Source organism: Hemicordylus capensis, chromosome 1, assembly GCF_027244095.1.
Source record: "Hemicordylus capensis ecotype Gifberg chromosome 1, rHemCap1.1.pri, whole genome shotgun sequence".
Taxonomy (NCBI): Eukaryota; Metazoa; Chordata; class Lepidosauria; order Squamata; family Cordylidae; genus Hemicordylus; species Hemicordylus capensis.
Genome location: NC_069657.1, coordinates 202,761,970 through 202,779,392, shown reverse-complemented (window position 1 = coordinate 202,779,392; position 17,423 = coordinate 202,761,970). Strand labels below are relative to the sequence as shown.

At 41.6% G+C, this 17,423-nt stretch overlaps 1 protein-coding gene across 4 annotated transcripts in view; it reads left to right on the top strand.

Moving 5' to 3' along the window:
* Positions 1 to 1,811: 1,811 nt before the first annotated feature.
* SESTD1 (SEC14 and spectrin domain containing 1) overlaps positions 1,812 to 17,423 on the top strand; it is a 96,027-nt gene continuing 80,415 nt past the window's right edge. For 2 of the 4 annotated variants that reach the window (XM_053269156.1, XM_053269166.1), the window contains exons 1-3: positions 1,812 to 2,321; positions 6,675 to 6,734; positions 10,318 to 10,422. The gene's annotated coding sequence lies outside the window, so the exon portion shown is untranslated. Of the gene's footprint in view, positions 2,322 to 2,371; positions 2,510 to 6,674; positions 6,735 to 10,317; positions 10,423 to 17,423 lie in introns of those variants that run through there. The other 2 variants (XM_053269136.1, XM_053269146.1) reach the window with 2 other exon arrangements.

Below are 17,423 nucleotides of genomic sequence, written 5' to 3'. Positions count from 1 at the left end.
TAGGGAGAAACACAGCAGAAAAAGGAAGAGGCAGCGCCAAGGCAACTGGAAGCCACAAGAGAGAGGCAAAGCTTTGAAATGATGCTTGAAGTGGATAAATGTATTTTAAAAACATACAATATTCCCAGTGTCTTTTGGCATATTGTCTTATTCAGGAGCAAAAGGTTTTCTATTCCACTTATTGTGATTCATTCAAAGCATGTTCTCCCCCAAAATGAACAGAAATCTCTTTGCCCCTTAGGATTGCCAAATAAAAAAGATACAGAATAGAAGCCCCAATTTGCTACCAAACGTGTAAAGATACAGCAGCCATGTCAAGTTCTAGACTCTCTATATCTGGTGACTAGGGGTGTGCATTCATTTCATGATGAATGAAAAACTGAACTAAATCAGGTTCACCTGGTCCAATGTTCATTCATCATGAAACAAGGGCCCCCATGGCTCAAATAAGCCAAACAGCATGTGGTCTATTCAGGCCTCATTCATTTTCATGATGGTGAGACTTATCTTGTAATGGGGCAGCATGGCAGACTTTTGTTTTCTTTTATACATTTATGTGGTAGAATTAGCAATTAAACTAGCAAAACATGTATGCCAAGTTATAGGCACTTGTTGCTGTTGAAACAGCCCTTTCTGAAGCTGCCACAGGCAGTTACAGCAGTCAGCCAGTTACATGAAAATGGACCCCGATGTATTTTCACATAACCTTCCTCCACATAAACCTAGACCAGCACAAACTTGAAGATATTTGTGAGGGGGAAACTCTGGGAAGGATCTAGATTTATGTATGACTAAGTCCCATTGAAATAAATGGGAGTGAAATCAGTCATCATGAGTAACTGGTCTCATGGATTTCAACTGTTCTTAGTCTTGACTCACTTAGTCCGGATCCTGTCATTTATTTAAAATTTTTATATCCTGCTTAGTTAGCCCAGTTAAAGTGAATTTGGTAGCAGCATTTGCAAACCACAATCAAGTTACTGATCTGATATAAAGTATTGTGAGCCTTGAATACTATCCCCAAAGAGTGTCCTTCATGAAATGTTGATCTGGCAATAAAACACAGAATAAAACACAACACATGGAAAAACAATAACTGCATTACATACTATATTGGAACTCTGTTATCCATCTTCTATTTGTTCAAGATATACAGTGACAAAAATGTTACCCTAGGGCACTGTGGCGGCAATCAATTTTGGGTGGATTTACTTCTGAGTAAACACAGGTCACAGGGTCGAATTGTGCAACGACACAAGCCAATCAAATCACTTCAACAAGGGAATGCTGTCGCAGGGAAATGGGGATTAGGGTCCCGTCTTCTACACTAGGTGGAAGTATGGTGACCATGAACACGGGGAAAGTGCCACTTGTGAACTGTGGCAATGCACATAGACATTACCACAGGATAGATGGCGGAGAGGCGCATAAAACACTTCAAAATGCACATGTGAATTTGGACTTTATGTTGAAGGAAAAATAAAGGACAAAAAATCAGTTTAAACCTACAGATGACTCTCTGTTAATTGAAAAAAATGCAGCCTCGTCTTCTAGTCGTGGTGTGGGTACTACTCCTACTGCTCTAAGAGTGCAGTAGCAGTGCTCTTGTTTATATACCGCTTTTCAACGAAAAGTTCTCGAACCGCTTTACATTGGAAAGGAATCGTAAGAAAATAAGGGAGGCAAACAATTGGGATGTAAAAGAAGACAGGCGCGCATCGTCCACTCTGCACGCGCGTGTGCCTCTCCACGGGGAGTGGGGGATAAGAGAGGGAAAGGCGGGTGGCTTGGCTGGTGCATTGTTTTCCTTCAGGGTGGGGCTTGTTATTGCAGTCTCTTGGCTGACCCTGCCTCAAAGCAGCTGCAGTATTGAGTATATTTTTTTTAATAAATAAATAAATAAAGCGGGGCGAGGGGAGTGTGTGACGGCGCGATATAGGATGGCTCCCCGGCGCCTTTTCTGACCCGCGCTGGGTTCCTTTTAGCACCGCCGCCGAGTTTGGGTGGGCTAGGGGCTTGCAAAGGTGGGCGGGCTAGGCGAGTGAGCGGCGCGACTCGGCCCTGCAAGGCTTGATTGTCAGGCGCTGTGGGTAGGAAGGGCGAAGGGGCGGCAGTGGCAGGAGCACCCACCAGCAACCACCGCTTTTGTCCGGCGGGGCAGCGCCGGCAGGCCGGGCTTAGGCGCGCGCAACGAAGGCAGAAGCGCTGCTAAAGCTAGCTGCTTGCCCGCCTCTCCGCTCGGCCCGCCTGCCTTTTTGCCCCGCCTTTCTTGCTCCACCGCGGCGCCTTAGGCCGCCCAGAGCCAGCTGCCCTGGGCCCAGGTAAGTCTCTTTTTCGCTCGCTGGGATTCTCGGTGGCTGCGGTACGGAGGGCGCGGGAAAGGAGCAGTGCAGGCCCCGGCCTAGCGGCCTGGGCGCGCCTTTGTCTCCCCGTCAGCCGCTGCAACGTCGGGGAGGGCCGCTCCCGGCGTTGCTGGGTTTGCTTTCTCGCTTCTGTTCTGTCCACGGAGGTAAAGGGGTGGGACTGCTGGGCGTGTGGGAGGGGGCATGGGGTGCCGGCATGGGTGCCAAAACGAGCTCTCATGGGGATCCCTCCCTAGGGGGGGAGTCGCGTCCCCCAAGCTCCCCTTCTGTTAGGACTTCCTGTTAACCTGGGCATTTGTGCCCTTTAATTTATCTCCTCTGCGGGTTCACCCCGCCGCGACAAGAAGAGCAGCAGCAGGCTCTCTTTTTCCTCCTGCCCAGCCTCTCCACACATTTCTCATGCCCTGCTGTAAGGGTTAAGCTCAGAGCAACAGGTTTCTTCTTGTAACTTGCGTGTTTGGTAGATTTTGTACATAATCTGTTGTATTGAGCGACCCCGTCCTTCTGGGGAGAGTCAGCCTTTTGCCTCTCCGGCGCTCTCTTTTGCTCCCCCGCCTCCCCTTCCTTTGTATTGTCACTTGCCAACCCCTGCCTTGAATACAAGTGGGTGAGTGTGGAAAGGCAGCCGTCTTCCTTCCTTATGGCATGCTCTCCTTCTAAAAAAAGCATCTCGCCTTCTTTGGCTACTTCTGATTGACCTTACTCAATGATTTTATCTAGACCTTTTATTTTGGCTTTAATTTAAAACAACACCACCACACACACCAAAAAATACCCTCCAGTTATGTGATTTTGAGGAAAAGAAAAGGGAGTACTGAGGGAAAGAAGCCAGCATCCACGATTGGTTGGATGGATGGATGTGGTTTTTTCTGTGAATCCTTTGCTGTGACATGTTACTGTTAGTAAATATGTAACCCGGGCACTGTTCTTCTCGCTATTTTGCTACTTACGGTGGAGTCAGGGCTTTGGCATCTTATTTCGGTTTTGTAGAGGAAATGCACGACTGGGGCGTGTTGCTTGATTCAACACAGCAGTGCTTTGAATTGCGTTTGGTGTATCCGTTAGTTTTTGGACAGGTCCATTGTTCCTATAATATTACCTTTTCCTCTTCCCTTTGTATTGCACCATGCTGCCCAATGAAAGGTGGCTGGATGGGAGAATCTCCATGATTTCAAGCTACTTAAAAAAAATTTAAAAGCATTGTGTGAGGAATAAAGAGGGAGGAGTGTGTGTGTGTGTCTTTAAAGGATCTGGAAAACCTGTGGATAAATGACTAAAACTAGTAACTGGTACCTAGTTAAAGCAGCAAAAAAACCTACCTTCTTTAACCAAGGACATGTAACTGATCTTTACAATCATCTGCACATGAAAAAATGGTGGCTCTGCAGATAGCTTATCATATGGGGATTCCTGTTGTAATCTAGTTAGCATTGATTTCCTCCTTTCCCTTGCTCTATTATGGTTTTTTTTTAGGTGCAGCTAGGAACAGCTGCATTGTTCCATTGCCATGGTGAAGTTTAATGTTACACTAAATAATTTATATTCTAGTTTACACAGAGCATTGTCTTCTCTGAAACTGATTCAATGGAAGGGGGAATGTAAGGTAAAAGTGAGGAGATGGTTTCAAAGGGCTAATTCTAATGTTTATTATATATCATTCTCTCCCCCCCCCATCACCAATTTCTACATAGCGAAGAAATTGAAACTATCTGATGCATATATCTGATGCAACTATCTGCATAGTAACTGAAAAAATGTGGCAGAACAGTTGCAAAACCTACATTGTTATTTACTGTCTCCTGTGGAGTTCTGATAGTATCCTTGGGATTTGGTTTGCCCCATAATATTGGGGCACCCAGAGAGGCTATACTGAGTGTGGCTTCTTTATATAGAGAGCTGGGTAGGAAATATTTCATGGAGAATTACATTTCTCAAAAGAATGTGTGCCTCTTCTGAAACTTCTTGGATTGTTCTGCTTTGATTTTGTAGACTGATATTTTCAGTTGTGCTTGCATATATGTTTGTCTTTATTTATTTTTTATAAATACCCGGAGGACTGTTCTTTGCTAGGTGATCAAAATCAAATAATCTTGTGTATGTCAGTTTGGTACTGGCAGACTTATTAACAAATCCTCAACAGAAGAATTGTAAGGGGAGAAGAGAAACAACCAGAAAGAGGAGAAAGGGTGAGCAAGCAAGGGATAATAAACGGGGGTGGGGGGTGGAATCCAAGCGATCAGAAATGGTAGGAGTCTGATATAGAACTGTGACACGGTAAATAAATGCCCCTGAGCAAAGTGTAGAAGATAAATGCAGTCCTTTGGTGGAATGCAAATTTTTGCATTCCACCAAACTTCCCAGAAGCTTAGGATGGGGTGGGTTTTTGCTGCTCCAACCCAGTCCATAAGACTGCTTTGCTTTAACTTCTTCAAACTGTAATATTAAAGGTACAATCCAGAATCTTGGAAGAGCATTAGGAGAAAAGAAAATAGCAGTTGCTGCTTCTACAGTAGTGAGGGATACCATTGGCTTGAGCCAGAGATAAGAGCCTGTGTAGCTCTTTAGTAGTGCTCAATGAGGAGAAGATTGATGAATTTTCTGCTCAGAAGGTCATAATCACTTGGTTAATATTTTATCCTTTGCTTCTTTATCTGCTAAGTGACCCTGTAAATATGGAAGTGCTATCAGATAATTTTTCCTTTGACATAGATAAAGGGCCTGAGCTGTAAACAGACAGTTCTCTAGTAGAAATTAAAAAATATATCTTGAGTAATTGGACTAAACAAAAAATATATATAAAACATTATGTTCTTTAAGGCCTTTTTGGAGGGGCAGTATAAAAATTGAACAAATACGTGTTTAGGAGACAAACTTCTCTCTACCATCGTTTTAAATATACTGTGCTGAAGAGCTTTCCAACTTAAAATGTGGGAATACTTTTAATGGTGTAAAAAAGATAAAGTTGTGCCATCGAGTTGTTGTTGACTCCTGGAGACCACAGAGCCCCGTGGTTGTCTTTGGTAGAATACAGGAGGGGTTTACCATTGCCATCTCTTGTGCAGTATGAGATGACGCCTTTCAACATCTTCCTATATCGCTGCTGCCTGATATAGGTGTTTCCCATAGTCTGGGAAACATACCAGCAGGGATTCAAGCCGGCAATCTCTTGCTCCCGAGGCAAGTTACTTCCCCGCTGTGCCATTAGGTACTTTGTATTAAAATAATATTGACCACCATTTGTTGAGCTCTTTCTGGCAATCCTTCAATTGCAGCCTATTTGAAAGTCACAATTCTTTTTCCATACACCAACTGCTTCCATTCCTTCCCCCATGAATGGTGTGTTTGGCATGAAGTCTGTTCACTATGCAGTACTTACTTGGCTTGAGTCTGTAGCATGCTGTGGGCCAGCAGTACATGGGAATTATGATTAGAACCTGGATGACTGGCAGCTCTAGAAGTGTAGATGTATGATTGGTGTTGGCAGTGTGTTGGCTTTTGATGCTGAGTTATACTATATAACCAGGCATACTTTTCCTGGATCAGTGGATATATTCTATTCGCTCCACAGCAGCAGGTGCAAACTTGTCTTTAAACTATCAGTGTTAAGGCTGCATAAGAATCAGTATGGCAACAGCAGGGATGGGGATGGAGGTCCACATGTACATTCAAGGGTTTCATGTGACACCCTTTTCACCTAGTAAATCCCACCATTCTAATACCCCTTTTGATTGTGGCTAAACATGGCATGAAGGGATTATGATGTCTGCTGCACTTACTTGGATTCACTAATAAGACATTTTGATTAACCAGGAATTGCTGATTTAGTCAAGGATAATTTCCTGGAGGTTCCACTATTGATTTGAATGGAATAGCTTATGTTTGGAGGAACACATGTCTTGAGTAAATGCTTTGGCAGACAGCAACTATTCCAGTTTTCTAGTGGCCTTCATCCCTCATTAACATAGCTTTTCTTTTGCTTTTAGTTCTTCTTCTTTATTATTTGTTGAATGTTTACAGCTTGCAAACAGTATAAACAAACTTCATGAGTTTTAGTTCTTGATTTTCCACCAATTCCCATCATCCCTTGAGAATATGGAAACAATGTGTTTAATATAATAGAAGGGGGAAAACTTCCTCATCCTCTCTGTCCCTAGTTTTCAACTCTCATATATACAAGTGACTATATAATGGGTACAATGTCTCATTTTCTTGTTTTACTATGAATTTCATTCTCTGAGGTGTAAGAAAAGTTTTATATATTAAGCACCCAGAAAAAAAAAACTTGTGTAAAATTCTAATTTAAATTCACAGGATGGGATGCTGAATCAGTCTCAAGGATTCCCAATGTTTTTGGAAACAGCAACAGATACAGTAAGTAATAAAGTAAGACCATTCACATTTTGAAGCCTGCTTTGCATGTATTCAATTCTTGTATGATTTTATATATAGACAAGTTCTTCTTTGTGAATCTTGTAGTTATGAACTACAATGCATTAATGGTTAATTATGCATTAATGGTTAAGGTACTTAATGAAAGTATGGAGGTATTGTAGCAGGGATATCCATCCTGTTCAGTCTTCCTGGGAAGAAAAGCCTAAGCATGTCAGAGTCTATTATATGGACTTAATGTTTACCCTTCATATTATGACTTAGGCCAGTAGCTTTCAAATTGTGTCCCAGGGAAACCTGAGGTTCTTCAGTGTGAGAAAGCCAGTAATGGTGGACAAACCAAAAGTGCCCATTCACCACTTTCGGCTTTCTCTACAATGAACAACTGCAGGGAAGTGTTGGGAGTGCTGTTTAATATAAGTGAACATCACCATTTGTGGACCCGACATCCATGGTTCCACCTATCTGTGGTCAGGTAGTTGACATCTGATCTCTGCATACATGGAAAAATGTCTACAGGGATTAATTACAACATCTCTGTGGTTTCAGGGTGGCCAGAAATGAGCTCTGATGTTTCTAGCCACCATTTTATTTTTGAAGAAAGGAGCCATTAGTTTAAAAAAACCTAGTTGAAAATAAGTTTTTAAGTTATTTTTTATTTTTTTAACTAAATATTTTTTAACTAAAATAAGTTTTAAAAAATCCCTGTGAAAAATCTGGGAGAAAAGGCAAACTTGGATATTGGGGTGGCATCGTGGGACAGCTGAAGACCTGCAAAGCACAGTAGGGCACTTTGTTTCCATTATTTTCACGGTCTTCAACACTTTCCCACTGTTATTACGACTCCAGGAACCTAAACTCCTCCCCCAATCCTATTGACTTGCCCCATTATCTGTGGTTCCATTATCCACAGTTGTAGAGGAGAATGGAACCCCTACGGATGATTCTGCTGATGCTCTGGTGCAAAATTGGAATAACAAACTCACTAGGGCAGTAAACACAATCATTCGTAAGCGTCCTCTCCAACCTGCTTCAAATTAGCTCCATGGTATTCGAAAGAGTTATGGGAGTTGAAGTGATAAGGTAGATAACTAGAGCACAAATGGAGAAAGACTTGACTTGAATCTGGCAGGTTACAACCAGTGGTCCCTCTAATTATTTTCATCTCTGTGCGGAATGAGTTTTGTTCTGGTGGCAGTATCAAGGCAGTGTGTACACACCTGCATTCAGAATGGGGCCTTCCTGATTCTATCTGAGCGGGATCTAACATGAACTGAACGGACATCCAAAAACTTGTGAGCATGCTCATGCTTTAAAGGGAACAGTGGTTACAACATGGAGCATGTCTGAGGATCTATGCTCTGGCAATGCATGCAGCAAAGAAGCAATTCCTTTCTGCCCACGTTGTATCTGCAAGTTCACATGCAGCTGAGTTGCCTAGGGTTGTGAAAGGACTAGTACGAGCCCCGTCCCCCTTGAATCCAAATTTAGAAACATCAGTTACCCGCTTTGATGGTTTTAATTTTTTTTTCATGGACAAAATCAGTTTATTTGGGACAAACTGGATTCTCCAATTAGGGCAGAGTCTGTTATGGAGGTATCTAGCAACGCCTCTTACGTGGTCAGACTAGATCACTTTAAATTCGTGACTCCTGAGGATGTGGACAAGCTGTTTTGGACTGTGGCATCCTACCACCTGCTCTTGACCCTTGTCCAATTTGGCTTATTTTATCAATCAGTGTTGGAGAGAGTCTGGTAAACATCATAATTGCCTCTTTGAGGTAAGGTAGGATTTCCTCCTTGTCTTAAGGAGGCTATCATTAGACCATACTCAGAAAAAAACTACATTGGACCCCTCGGAATTAGGCAACTATAGGCCCATCTCTAATCTCCCATGGTTGTGTAAGGTGATTGAGAGAGTGGTGACCTTTCAGCTCCAGATAGTCCTGGAGGAAACTGATTATCTAGGCCCATTTCAAACTGGCTTTCGGGCCAGCTGTGGGGTTGAGACTGCCTTGGTTGGCCTGATGGATGCTCTTGAATTAGGTATTGATAGAGGGAGTGTGACTCTGCTGATCCTTTTGGATCTTTCATTGGCTTCTGATACCATTGACCATGGTATCTTTCTGAGTCACCTGAGGGAGGTGAGATTAGGTGCCATTGTTCTACAGTGGTTGTGTTCCTACCTATCAGGTAGATTCCAGATGGTGTCACTTGGAGACTGTTGCTCTGCAAAGTGAGAATTACTGTATGGAGTTCCATAAGGCTCCATACTGTCTCCAGTGCTCTTTAACATCTACATGAAACTGCTGGGATCAGGATATGTAATGCAGGGTGTTATCAATATGCTGTTGTCACCCAAATCTGTTTCTCCCTATTGACTTCAGCTTCAACTTCATCAGGAAATGGCATCACTTTCCTAAATGCCTGCCTGGAGGTGGTAATGAGCTGGATGTGGGATAACAAACTGAAATTGAATCCAAATAAGACAGAGGCGTTGGTTGTGGGAGGTCAAGGCCTAAGATATGGTTGGGTACATAGCTTGGGAGTGTTCCTGGATCCAAAACTCTCTCTGATTTCTCAGGTTGAGGCAGTACCCAGGAGAGCTTTTTATCAGCTTCAGCTGATACATCAGCTACGCCCATTTCTGGAGGTAAATGACCTTAAAATGCTAGTGACCTCCAGCCTTGACTAATGCACTGTTCGTGGGGCTGCCTTTGTATATAGTTGGGAAACTACAGCTGGTACAGAATGCAGCTGCCAGGTTGGTCTCTGGGGCAACATGAAGCGACCATATAATTGCACTGGCTGCCAATCTGTTTCTGAATGAAATACAAAGTGCTGGTTATTATCTATAAAGCACTGAATGGTGTAGGTCCAGGGTATTTAAGAGACCACCTTCTTTGTCATGAGCCTTGCCACCTATTAAGATCATCTCAGGAGGTCTGGTTATGGTTGCCACCAGCTTGTCTGGAAGTGGCCCAGGTCCGGGCCCTCTTTATACTTGCCTTAGGGCTTTGGAATTCACTCCCTGTCAAATTAAGAGTTTCTCCATCTCTGACTGCCATTAAAAAGACCCCTTAAGACACCTGTTTTCTCAGGCTTTTAATTAAAAACTCTTTAATTGTGTTTATCCTGTGAAATTATTTTAATTGTTTCATTCTGTGAACTATTTTTAATTGTGTTAATTTTTAATTTTTTTTTGTAATTTTGTTTATGTACACTGCCTAGAGGTAGGTGTGTGTGTATGTAAGTTTGCAAACTGTTGGTTACTTGTGTGTGGATACAGTATTGAAACAAATGGAGCATGGGTGTCAACTTTGTCTACCAGTGACCTGGCTTGAAGACTTGAATTAAATAAACAGAATAGTATGTCACCATCTGCTGTGCTAACACAGTATCGGGACATGCAGTTTTTTTGCTAACATTGTACATGTGTGATGTTATCACAAAAATGTTTGAAACACAGATGCCAGTGGGCAGAAAAAGTGCTGGGGTTTACTTTGGCCTATAAAGTTGTCATCTGTTAAGAGATTAATGTGCAATATTGTACTTATGTTTTTAGGTAAGATGATGAGCAGCTGTGATTCTGAAAAACTGAAATTTGGAATACTTGCACATAAATCCACAAAGAGAGAAATTATAGTAATCAAGTTGAAAAGAAATGAAGGTACGATAATGCTGAGTAGCTGAAATTTGCTTGGAATAAACTGTGGAACAGATGATACTTGGAACATAAATTGTTTGGGGATACTGACATGTGAAGCTACTTGTACTGAGTTAGGCCGTTGGTCTCATCTAGCCCCACCCGATACACCAGTGTTCCCTCTAAAAAAATTTCATAAGTGCGTGGAATGAATTTTGTTCTGGGTGGCAATATCAAGGCAGTGTGCATACACATGCAGTCAGAATGGGGTCCTCCTGATTCAACCTGAGCAGGATCTAAAATTAACTGAACAGACATAAAAAAACTTGTGTATGCACACGTCTTGGAGGGTACCCTACTACTATCTAGTTTGACTAGCTTCCCAAGGTCCAAGTCAAAAGTCTTTCCCAGTAATGGTGTGGTTTAAAAAACAAAACAAAACTGGAGATACCAGAAATTCAGCCTGGGACCTTCCACATGCAAGGCATGTGCTACCACTGAGCTATAGCCCCTCTGCCAATTTAGATTTTTGTTGAATACATAGGCTGATATTAAGTGATAGCATCAGAGTCATTAATAAAAATGCAGTTCTGAATAGTGTATTGACATGTAAAACCAGAATGTGGTTAGCTGAAGAGTTGACACCACATTTGGGGAGGAAGTGAATTGCTAGATTATTTCTAACATGCTATCAGCAGAATAGCCAAGAATCCATAAAGTGTGAATATGGTTACGTATATGGTAATACATGATTACTTTTTATTTTATTTTTTGATACTTTGACTAAATACCAGTGGGAAAACTGCAAACTTTTTATTACTCTTTTTATTATCAGAGGCAAGTATAATCTGTGGAGAGCTAAGCGTGTTACTACTTGGAATACTTTCTCTGTTCTGTAATTCTGTGGGGTCTGATCATGCATCAATTAACTGTTGACTAGAGTTCACACATGCATGTACATATGCAACTTATTATTTGCACAGACACAAACTTGGGGCTGGTTCACAGAGGAGTTCATACATGAGCCTTCAAATGGTTGGAAGCCTCCAAGTCACTTGGATCTGACAGCAAATATGGAACCCCCTTCCCGTGCTTTTGGTTTTCTGCCCACTTTTCTGCCCACCGAGGTTTGGTTTTTTGGTTTTCTGCCCACTTTTCTGTTCCTGACTGTTCCTTGAAGTAGAAAGGAGCAAGCTAATTACACAAGTTTTATCAGTGGAGTTTGACTCATTCACACATGTATGTCATCAGTTGATGGTGGAATTATTAAGGCTGGTTCACACATGTTTATCACACAGTGGATGTTATACAATACATGTTTTTTGTTCAACTTTGCCTTGTAAGTCCTGTGAGAGAGCTTCTCTCATGTGTGTGAGGTGCTGGTGGGGGGGCAGGGCTGTTGAGCAATATAGAAAATGCTCTATTCTGGTGATCTCTTAGCTAATTTGCTGACACTGTGCCTAGGGAATGATGTGGGAAGTAAGTAAAATTTATGTGTATAGTCACTTCTTCAAGTGGAATTCTATTCTCATTTGCAAGATGGAATTTATATGGAAGGCTTTTATTTTATTTTTAAAAGACCATGGTTCAAATTAATATGCCAGAAACAGCCCTACTTCATAAGATTGTATGGCCACCTAATGGCTCAGCGAGGAAATGCTTGACTATCAAGCAAGAGGTTGCCGGTTCGAATCCCCGCTGGTACACCTGTATCGAGTAACAGCGATATAGGAAGATGCTGAAAGGCATCATCTCATACTGTGCAGGAGATGGCATTGGTAAACCCCATCTGTGTTCTACCAAAGACAATCACAGGGCTCTGTGGTCACCAGGAGTCAAAACCGACTCGATGGCACACTTTGTGTGATGTTGTAATAGGAATTTCAGCTCAATTTTAATCTGGAAGTCATTTGAAATGAGTAAGTAGATAGTGCAAAATAAATATTTTAAGATGTCAGTCCATCGGTGGAACATTTTGAAGTGGACAGACTTCAGATTTAACTTGGTTGATCTATGCATTTATAATTAATGATATTTTATTCTCCTACTGTTTACAATAGATTTATGCATATATCTTCCATCTCATGCATGAAAAGGAAGTGTTCCTCAGGAAGAAACCTTAAAGTACAGAAGGTCCTTCAGGGTAGTAGTAGACTTGCTCTTGAATTATGTATATGAAGAAATGTTTCAATAGCTATTAAAAACCATAGTTGCCCAGACTTGTACACTATCCTTTTGCCAATCTGCAAAGGCACTCCTTTCTTTTTAATCAATCTCTGTTTCTGATTAGGTTTTGTTTTTGAGCATCAATTTGATCTAGCAAGGCCATAAGAATTGCCTTGCTGGATCAGATTGATGCTCAAAAAGAAAACCTAATCACAAACAGAGCATGATGTAAATGGCAGCTAATAACTGCGCACTAGAATCCTAAATTCTGAACAGAAGTTCAGAATTTAGGATTCTAGTGCACAGTCATTAGCTACATAAACTATAGCACTTTACATTACTTCAAGAGGCAGTCTCCTGAATCAGCATTCTGTAAACCCTCTGAGAAACAAAAAAAACTTTGGTGTGGTGTTGATTGCAGTGCAGGGATATGACCTGCATTTGCAAGAAAACCTGTAGTTTAGATCTTAGGACAAATTGCTGGATCAGATAAAGTTTATATGCTGTGTAATACTATGACTGAGCAGTTATTGTCTTATAGGAGTAGTTTTGAAAACAGTGTTCGAAGCCAGTATACCAGTTTTCATCTATAACAAAACGGACTAAAATAATTTGTCCTGTTCTTAGCATAATTTCTGGCTATCAGAAATTGCAGTGTGCTGGTTTTACTTCTGTCTTCAGTGCTTGACATGCTGACTTTGCCGCAGTTCTTTCTTCAAAACTTTCGTGGCCTGCCATGAAACAACAAAAACGGTCGAAGCTGTAGGTGGCATCTCCGCATCAGGGTGATCTCTGCTGTTTCATGAGAACCCTTAACTTTGATCAATTCTTTAAGGATAGTAATACTGCAGATTTAGTGAGTTGGACACTTCTTTGAGCTGTTTGGATAGAAGCTGGGTGTTAGAGAGGGACAGCTGAGTGTTCCATTAATCTAGAAAGGCTTCAGTTTGGTACACTCATGGCAACTGTGTGTGTTAATATCTCCAGTTTCATTTTCTGCTTCTGACGTTCTGACAGTAGATTGGATCCTAATCAGCTCTTGCGCTGGTTGTGTATGCGTTGATGTATGTACTTGCTTGTTTACTATTCAATTACATATTTATAACTCCTTTACAAGAGAGCACAACTACTGTCCTTCCTGATCAGTTTAGTTGTAGCAATGTGCTGTGTCCCCTTCCTTTCACTATTGGCTATAACTGGCATGCACTTGGGCATGTCCCTGTGCTGCACAGAGGCATAATGGAATAAAAATGTTATGTAAGGGGCATATGACAGGGCAGTGTAAATAAGACACTGTTGTGCTGTGAATTCTTCCTTCATGATCTCAAGAACTCATGCCTCAGCACAGCAGGTAAACAAATTAGGTCTTTAGCGTTGGGTTATCAGGCAGTATACTTTAAAAGCTAGTAGTTTAATAATTTTGTATATTTAAACAATTTTTTGTTAAGTTTTATTGCTCTCTTTAGAATGTAAAAGAGAGCATATTATTCCTTGTCTGAATAGTGGATGGGTCAGATTGAACCAGAGAAGTGGAAAATAAATCTTTAATTTCAATCTTCTGCAACATCATACTTGATGTACTTTTCAGCCTTAATGTGGTTAATTGTCCTATAGTGTTTCATGACTTCACCCTTTATAACTTTTTGTAAATGGCAGTATATACTCAGTGTATACTCTCATTGGCATCTTTTTTTACCTCAATGAGTTGAATGGGAAACTGCAATGAATATGCACTTGTTTGTTTCGCATGTGCATGTGTGTATAAATCACAGTTATTGACCCTTTTATTTTTGCTGCTGTGTCATTCCTGTACTGCCAAAGGAAATTACATGATGAGGGATTTTTAAAAACTTTTTTTTTGCCTCTGGTGTCATGCTAAAGGCAACCTCCCCAAGTTGCTATTGTTTCTATTGCTTTTGAGGATACATTCAGCTCTTACACTGGATTAGTAACATGTACTTTTGGGGCGAGGGTTAAAAAAGAAGGCTTGATATTTTTGTTAATGGAAAGGGCAGTTCCCTGCATCAGAGCTTTATGATTTCTGAACAAAGCTGCTTGTAGTTTTCTGGGATGACAGTGTGAGACCTAATGGGGAATATCCATTAACCAAATACTGAGTTGCTCTGATGCAGTTGCTTCTGAAAAAATGTAGGTGCTATACACAAAGCACAGCTTTGGCTATGATTCAAAGGACCTGTGAAGACATACTAGATGTGCGCAAACTGCTTGCCAAACTGGAGCTCAGTTGCTACTTCATCTTAAAGCCATTTGACAGCAGCAAAAAATATCTTCTTTCTTGTGAACATCTATTTCACGGCTATAAAACAGAAGTCATACATTATACGAGGTGAAACCCGTTGCTTTTTACATAGGTGAACTGACAAAAGTGAGGATCTGCTAAGTTAAGAGCACATCAAATTTTGTAATATGTTCAGTTACTGCTCCAGATCCTAGCCAGCTTAATTCTGCTGTAAATTCAGGTTTATAATTAGCCACTTGTCTGGTTACCCCCTTTTAGGAGACTTGGATGGGATGCTGTAAATGGTGCTTGATGTACTCCAGATGATTGATGTAGCTATCTCTAGGCAGGTGGCCTAGTAAAAGATCTTTATGAAGTTATTTGCAAGGCAATGCTGATAAGGCAAAGCTGAATAGCTATTAAAGTTTGAGTTGCTGAATCCACCTGTGCAAAACAGCCTTTATCTTTTTCAAACTACAAGGGCTTTTTGAAATGGATGGACTGTGTCCTCTTTTTCTTTTTTGATTATTTAATTCTGGTTGGATAAAATAAGGAAATCTTGTGTGTCATGTTTACTCTACTTCACCCAATACTTGTTTGATGAAAGATTATATAATACGCGTAGGACTAAGCAAAGCAATTCAGATGGGATAAAAACACAATTAGAACCTCCACAAATATTTGGGGATGGAATCCTTTGAAATCAGCTGACTGGAGATTTTAACATTTTTTTTAGACTTGCAGTCCACCAAGAGTCCATGTTAACTATATAGCATATTTGAAATAGTTGTTAAAGTGCTACTCAGGTCCTTGGAGGAAGGATGCAATATAAATACTCTAATAATCTCTGGAGGAAGAATGTTCCATGTTGGGAATACCTCTATGGCTCCCTGCTGCAGAGTTATGTGGGATCTTATTTATTATTGAATGAATGAATGAATTTATATACCGCCTAGTATAAAAATCTCTAGGTGGTGTACAGAATTAAAACATAAAATATAACACAATTAAAATTCATAAAAATAAAAATCAGATAAAAATACATGAAAATTTAGAAATCTAATCTCAGTTGAAGGCCTGGGAAAACAGATACATCTTCAGGGTCATCCTAAAAGCAAGCAGAGATGGAGATGCTCTTATTTCAGCAGGAAGCATGTTCCAAAGCCCTGGGGCAGCCACAGAAAAGTCCCAGTCCCAAGTTGCCACCAAACGAGTCTGTGGCACCTGTAATCAGACCTCTCCAGATGATCTTAATAGATGACAGGGTTCATGACAAAGAAGGTGCTCTTTTAAATATCCTGGACCTAAGCCATTAAGGGCCTTATAGGTAATAACCAGCACTTTGGATTTCATTTGGAAACCTATGAGCAGCCAGTGCAGTTCTTTTAGAATCGGTGTTATATGGGCCCTTCGGGTAAACCCAGTCTGGCTGCTGCATTCTGTACTAATTGTAGTTCCCGAACTATGTACAAAGACAGCCCCACATAGAGTGCATTACAGAAGTCAAGCCTAGAGGTTACCAGCATATGTACCTTGTAAGTTAATGTGGTCCAATCCAACATGGAGCCAACTGATTTCTAATTCATTTAGCATGCTGAAGCTGCTATTGGTCCAGCAGTATTTACTTACATGATTATGTATTCGCAGGTATATTTATTCCAGTGCACCTATTGAACAGAAATTTTTCCACAGCCCGAGGAGGTCATCCTCCAAAGTATGGGTTGAATACTGAGCATGCTCCAAAGACAGGGCCAATCAAAAGTTGCAGGTGTGGCTACCTTACTGTGTGGGAAGCGACCCAGCCCAAGTTCTGGTCCTGTCTTTGCTCCACGAACAGGTCTGTTACTTTGCTCCTGCGACTTTTTGCTCTTTTGAGCTTAGCTGGCTAGCTCCTCTATTCTTCTATCCCTATATAGTATTGTGCAAGGGAAGTAAGTAAGTCATCCGTTCTTTCTTTTTGATTCTAACCATACCCTATATTGATTTTTTGTTTATTGAATTTGGCAGAATCAGGTTGTTCATCCTGCTTTCGTTTTCCCTTGCCTCCTTATGGAATGCACTCGCGCAGGCGCTCTGCTAAAGGGTTCCCTTTCGGAGGGACCCTTATCTGATCATAGAAGCAGACTATTTTATCTGAGTACTGCTCTTTTGGGGGAGCCTGTTCAGCCTGTCTTGCCCTCACGAGAATGCTGCATCCTCCAGGGGCAAGCTGTTTCTGCCTCTCCAGGAAAACCTCTCAAAAAAGACCACAAAAAAGCTAAAAAAATCTAACACTGAACAAAGGAGCTCCTCCTTAGCCAAAGCATGCTCTGTGCCTGCGTCGGCAGTACGCCTGAGCGAAAGGCTCTTAATTCAAGCTGTGAGTCACGCTAGCCCTGCCACTTGCCTGACGCCGACCTGGGAGATGCCGATCCGCCACTGGACCAGGGCAGTTGGCTCCCTTTCCCACAGCCGATCCCCCCTCTCACCCTGCCTGAGTAGGTGATTGAGATCCCGGTCACGCCAGAGAGTACCCCCCCACCAAACCTCTGGGGCAGGTGGCAGAGTTGACTCAGGAAAACGCGCTGCCTGTGCTCCTGGCTGAACTGCTTCATCAAGGATTGGCTATGCCTCCATCTGA